Below are 7,229 nucleotides of genomic sequence, written 5' to 3' on the forward strand. Positions count from 1 at the left end.
TGAGGATAGGAAACGACCGCCTCCAGAAACGCACAGACAGAATGACGTCTTGAAAAAGACGCAGTGTCTGTCTGTGAAGCTCTTTTAGAAGGGGAAGAGTCAGCTCTCTCGTGCTGAAGCACACAGGGAGTGACGCGATGTGTTCAGGTACACCACTCCCCGAACACACCGGGAGGAACCAGCCCAAATCGCAACAGACAACTGCGTTTTATATGGGAATTCAGTTGCTGTTAAAACAGCAGTTGAGAGCTTAAGCTCAGGCTCCCCGGGAAGCTCGCGACCTCGCTGTTGTGCCTTAACGCCAACACAAACAGACGCTGAATCTCCAAGGCTGTTTAGTTTCACTCTTGTGAAGTCTGAAGCTGGACACCAACTGTTGGCTCCGAAGCGAAAGACAGAGTGCGATTGCATCTGCTTCCTATTTATATACACCTGTCGGAGGCGGTGCGCATTATGCAAATATCGCACGCCAATTCCATTGGCTTGTTTTAGTTCACTCGAAGCTGATAGGGCTCTCTAGCGATATCCCAATTCGTCGGTCACTACTGACGTACGTCGAACGTGACCGACTGAAAGGGAACATTATTACAAGCTTACTGTTCTGAATCGAGAAAAGAAAATTAGATCGTTTTGAACACTGGCTGGTTATGTACTTGTTCAAAAGTTGATTTTCAAACATTTTTAACCAAAAAAAGTTGCGGACTGCAGCTTTAAGAAGCTTTTTTTAAGACATTTTTCCCCCCTCAATAATGTATCTTAAATTAGGTTGATACATGCTTGGAACAAGTAAGTTTGTCATTTGTACAGTTTGTCATTGTCTAAGAAAATTAAGCTCAACGCTTTACGCATACACTGCATGAAAAGTGTGTGTTTCGTCAGTTAATAGCACTGTAAATTTCCATGAAAGTTTCTGGTTAATGACTGTTCACGGGAATGTGCCGGCAACACTGTTGGGAACTGCCACGTCCACCCACACACCGTGTCCTAACCAGATGCGACAAACAATTTGACTGTCCACGCTAGACGCAACGCGACAATAAGAAGCGATAAAATCAATCAAAAACCACAGCCAATCAGAAGAGAGTGTAGGCGGGCTCTCTCAGCAAGAGCACAGCAGACAGTGAAATGCGCAAGTACATAGTAAAATTCATAAACATTACACCATTTAAACTTTATTTAAAGTACATACGGAGTGACTGAACCAATCTTTGTCAAAGAATACACTTGTTTGTGCGCATTGAGTTGACAGTTTGAATGTTCTTGTGCCCATTTATTTATTTATTTTCAAGATCTGAGGTGAATTAGCTCCTGTTTTCATTACAGATAAAAGGCTGGGAACACAGAATGATATTCAAACTCACATTAGACGCTTTTAACGTTAAATAAAGCACATAAACAGTAAAAGTTTATGACTTCTGTAAAAGTCACTTTAAATTATTCATGGCGTTAGTATTAAAACTGGAAATAACAATTTTAAATTTGGAATCAGATTAATTTATAAAGTGGCTCTTCAAATTTATTATATTTCTGATTTAACAGCTGATCATAATATTAGTTGTGATTTAATTTAGATCTTTGATTTTTCTGGATATCCCAAACTTTCAATTATTCGTTCATTAGGGACCCAATGCCACACAGAGTCCCATGCCCCGGGTTTGTGTGGATCTCACGGACATAAATTCGTCAGTCTGAATTTCATCAGAGGATGTAGGGTTAGCTAATACCTTTTAGCCCGTTTCTTACTGCTCACTTGTACAAAAAGTGTAATTTATTTAACCACTTCCATACAACTTGCTAAATCAGTGATAAACAGAAATCAAAAGGTCTTTAGATTATGTGCCTACTGCTCTATTCAATTCATGAGTCTTCAGTTTGACCTGTCCTGAACACAGATCTGCAGTAGCACCAGCGTCATAATCTACTGGTCATAATGATTTCAGGAGACTCCAGAATGAATCAAAACTTGATTTATTTTGCCAGGCAGGATTAAACATCAATTAGAAGGATTAATAATAATACATCACACAACTTGAGCAGCATAAAATACAATTTAAAAATGCAATATTAAAAAGAGTTTCAAAGAGTCAGCATACCTGGCAAATAGAGAAAGACTCGCAGCAATCGTGCGGGAAATTCTGATTACAGATGCTTCCTTGAGTGGTTTGCCAAATCCCTTTAAATACCCCAAATCTAACAAAAGGACTATAAACATTTAGCACCCAAATATTTATGCAGCTTTTGCTGGACCTTTTCTTGTGCCCGAAGGGTCACACGCCTGGTTTGGGGGATAAAAACAAATGGTTATCAAAGATTTTTATTGGGCATCTCCCACACCAACAGAACAGGTATTGTTTTCTTTATTCTGGCCTACTCTATTGATGCAGGAGTGAAGTATTTATATTGACCTCACATAAAACAGCTTGAGACAATAGATTTGTGAAATTTGCATGGCTGATTGAGACCTGAGGGGAAGGAGAGGGTGTGAGGAGTCAGGAACTCAGCATGGGGGGGAAGAGATGATATTGAGCCAGATGTTGTCCTGTGCTCTCTCTTGTAGATCCCCTCTTCAGATTGAGTTTCATTGTTTTATTATAAAACTTTATATTTATTGTTTTGTTATTGTCTTGGTATAATTCATCCTTACAGGAGGCAGTCCATTGTCTACATAAAAAGCAAATTGTAGGCGCTATGAGTTCAGTACATGGAAATGACATACAGTGAGTCTCAAACACCATTGTTTCCTCCTTCTTATATAAATCTCATTTGTTTAAAAGACCTCCGAAGAACAGGCGAATCTCAACATAACATTGACTGTTATGTAACAGTCGGGATCATTAATATGTACGCCCACAATATTTGCATATGCCGGCCCATGTTCAAGGCATTAGACAAGGGCAGCCAGTATTAACGTCTGGATCTACAGCTGAATCATCAGACTAGGTAAGCAACAAAGACAATAGCGAAAAATGGCAGATGGAGAAATAATAACTGACATGATCCATGATATCATGATATTTTTAGTGATATTTGTAAATTGTCTTTCTAAATGTTTCGTTAGCGTGTTGCTAATGTACTGTTAAATGTGGTTAAAGTTACCATCGTTTCTTACTGTATTCACAGAGACAAGAGCCGTCATTATTTTCATTATTAAACACTTGCAGTCTGTATAATTCATAAACACAACTTCATTCTTTATAAATCTCTCCAACAGTGTAGCATTAGCCGTTAGCCACGGTGCACTATCAAACTCATTCAGAATCAAATGTAAACATCCAAATAAACACTGTACTTACGCAATTAGACATGCTGCATGATGAACACTTTGTAAAGATCCATTTTGAGGGTTATATTAGCTGTGTAAATTTTGTTTATGCTGTTTAAGGCAAGCATGAGCTCCGGGGGTGGGGAGTGTGAGAATTTAAAGGGGCAGCAGCCTGAATCGGCGCATATTTAATGATGCCCCCAAAATAGGCAGTTAAAAAAATTAATAAAAAAAAAAATCTATGGGGTATTTTGAGCTGAAACTTCACAGACACATTCAGGGGGACACCTTAGACTTATATTACAATCTTTAAAAAGACGTTCTACGGCACCTTTAAGAGAAAGCAGAAGGACATCTGGCTGTTGGGCATGAATCACCGAGATTGATACTGAATTGCAATTCCCTGAAAACAAGTATGAAGAGACTGAGGATTATAGCACTCAGAATCTGCCTGGATTAAGCATGAAGGACACCCAAAACCCTATTGAGGGAAGCTTAAAGGTTTAGTTCACTTTCAAATTAGCCCAAGCTTTACTCACCCTCAAGCCATCCTGGATGTATATGACTTTCTTCTTCCTGATGAACACAATCAGAGATATATTAATAAATATCCTGACACATCCGAGCTTTATAATGGCAGTGAATAGGGGTCACGAGTATGAAGCTGAAGAAAGTGCTTCCATCCACATCCATCCATCATAAACATGTACTCCACACAGCTCTGAAGAGTTAATAAATATGGAGGACCACAAGTGTCACAGAAATAGTAATAAAGCATATCATTAATTAATAACTAACTGTACAATATAAATGTACATTAGTAAATGTGTTTACAAATGAATTAATTAAACTAAAAATAAATAGATTAAACTGCAAAGTAATTATTTGATTTTTTTAATGGGCAATAAAAGCAGTAATTATAATTTTTTTTTATAAATGATATGTTAATCCATCAATTAATGGTTCAAATTAAAAAGGGATTTACGAAAAACAACATAAAACACTCAAATACATCATTTAAAAGTACATTTATGAATTTATAAATATTGGAATTTCAAATTGCATTTGAAAATACAATTTAAGGAGAAATACGTAATTGGATTCAGAAATTGAATTACAAATATGGGTTTTAATCATCCATTAAAAATGGCAATTCAGATAACCGTTTGCGTTTCCATTTCCTCGCAGTTTTTCCTTTATCTATTAGCTATTTCATTTGCTTAATTATTTAGCTTCTCATTTTAGCCCCATTTAGCCTTTCCATAGACACTTTGGGCCTTTTGATAGTGAAACATGGTAAAACAATGCAAATTAGCGGCTCTTGGAGTCCAGCTGACCCCGCTGACAGTTTCCTTAATTTTTAAAAAGTGTTCCCCCTTCATCCCAGGGGCAAGAAACTCTGTGAATTTTCCTAAATAATCTATCTAAACATGCACAAAAAATCTGGGCTTGATTTGGATGTTCTAAAGGTGCTTAAAAAAAAATCACCGTTTTAGTCCTTTGGGGTCCGATTGACCCCACATTGAAAATGAATGGGAAAATTAAAAAATGTACTTTTTTTTTATTTCATTTGTCAAAATAAATAAATCCAGTATAAATCTGAAATGTTCTACATTTCCATAAAGGTCTGATCCTTGACTATAAACACAAAGTGGAACGAACTTTCTATCTCTACACATACACACACACATGTGTGTGACTGCAACAGAGAGCATTTTTATAGAAATTGGCAAATAAAATCAACAAAACTGGCCTAAATCTGAAAAATTTTACATGTAAATAAAAGTCTGGTCCTTGACTATAAACACAAACGCACACAGTCCCTATTGACCTCTATTGGAGATATGTGGTCATTATACTTTCTTTCTTTAAAGGTGCCCTAGATTCCAAAATTGAATTTATCTTGGCATAGTTGAATAACAAGAGTTCAGTACATGGAAATGACATACAGTGAGTCTCAAACTCCATTTTTTCCTCCTTCTTATATAAATCTCATTTTGTTTAAAAGACCTCCAGAAAACAGGCGAATCTCAACATAACACCGACTGTTACGTAACAGTCGGGATCATTAATATGTACGCCCCCCAATATTTGCATATGCCAGCCCATGATCAAGCATTAGACAAGGGCAGCCAGTATTAACGTCTGGATCTGTGCATAGCTGAATCATCAGATTAGGTAAGCAAGCAAGGACAACAGCGAAAAATGGCAGATGGAGCAATAATAACTGACATGATCCATGATATCATGATATTTTTAGTGATATTTGTAAATTGTCTTTCTAAATGTTTCGTTAGCATGTTGCTAATGTACTGTTAAATGTAGGGTTGCCACCCGTCCCGTGAAATACGGAATCGTCCCGTATTTACAGCCAAAATGACGCGTCCCGTATCAAATCAATACGGGACGCGATTTGTCCCGTATTTTACATAGGTCCATGTTATGCAGCATCCCATGCAAATCACCCCACCCTCATTGTGTAAAGACACGTCCTATTCTGCCCCTGATTGGGTAATACTCGCTGTCATCATGGTTTGTTTCAGGTTCACGGGCCGTGAATCACGGCCAATCAGAGTCAGAGGAGGGCGAGACGCCGCCTCGCCGGTTCTCTCCTGAGGCAGATAGTGTAATGTTTTTTTTTTTTGTTTTGTTTTTTTATCACCTCAAGTTTTTGATTGATAACGTTAGATTTCATATGCTGCCTATTAAGAAATAATGTTAATAATGTACATTAATCATATTATGGTATGATTTGTTTATTAAGGTTAAGTTGTACAGTCAGACACATAAGCATTACTTTAATAAGAGATATATATTTAATACATATTTAATCAAAATATAGTACCTATGTGAATAAAATAAACAACTATTTATGCTTAACCAATTTAAATAATTGCATCATTCAATACTATAGAATTAACAATAGACTATATAAAAATGGAATAAACAAATACAAAAATATATTTACTTGTCAATAATAAAAATGTTAAATGTTTTACTTAAATAAGAAATGTTTGTAGATATTATGTCATTTACTGTTATTTAGGTGTGATTTCACTGGTTGGATGGTGTTACTGCAAACAATGACAAATATTTTAGCCAAAATCTTTGTTCACAACAAATGACAATTTGCAATTTGTTTAAATTATAATTACTAAGTTATGGATCTGTTAATTTAATAAGTTATTAAAATATGGTTCACATCTCACAAGTTCCTCCAAAAGCTTATTTTTTGTGGTCTCAGTCACACTTTGTTGGCCTATGTTTATTATTGTCATAGCTGTGTATTCAGTATGACCACTTATGTTGTGATAGTGAGAGATTGAGTGCATCTGTTCACACTGATTTCAATAGCACATCATAGCATATCATAATGTCCATTGGTATCAATCTTAATATTTTTATGAAAACATGTTTTAAGTTATGATATACCACCACTGGCATGCCATCGGGACCGTGGTCATCGTGGCCCAGAGGGGTGTGGCCCCCGCTGTGGCAGGCGTCCCTTATTTTTCTGTATTGAAGGTGGCAACCCTAGTTAAATGTGGTTAAAGTTACCATCGTTTCTTACTGTATTCATAGAGACAAGACTGACGTTATTTTCATTTTTAAACACTTGCAGTCTGTATAATTCATAAACACATCTTCATTCTTTATAAATCTCTCCAACAGTGTAGCATTAGCCGTTAGCCACGGAGCATATAGCCTCAAACTCATTCAGAATCAAATGTAAACATCAAAATAAACACTGTACTTAAGCGATTAGACATGCTGCATGACGAACACTTTGTAAAGATCCATTTTGAGGGTTATATTAGCTGTGTGAACTTTGTTTATGTTGTTTAAGGCAAGCGCGAGCTCTTGGGGCGTGGAGCACGAGAATTAAAGGGCCACACACCCTGAATCGGCTCATTTCTAATTATGCCCCAAAGTAGGCAGTTAAAAAAATGAATTCAAAAAAATCTAT

The sequence above is a fragment of the Megalobrama amblycephala genome, linkage group LG18 (genome assembly GCF_018812025.1).
Source record: "Megalobrama amblycephala isolate DHTTF-2021 linkage group LG18, ASM1881202v1, whole genome shotgun sequence".
NCBI classification, from domain to species: Eukaryota; Metazoa; Chordata; class Actinopteri; order Cypriniformes; family Xenocyprididae; genus Megalobrama; species Megalobrama amblycephala.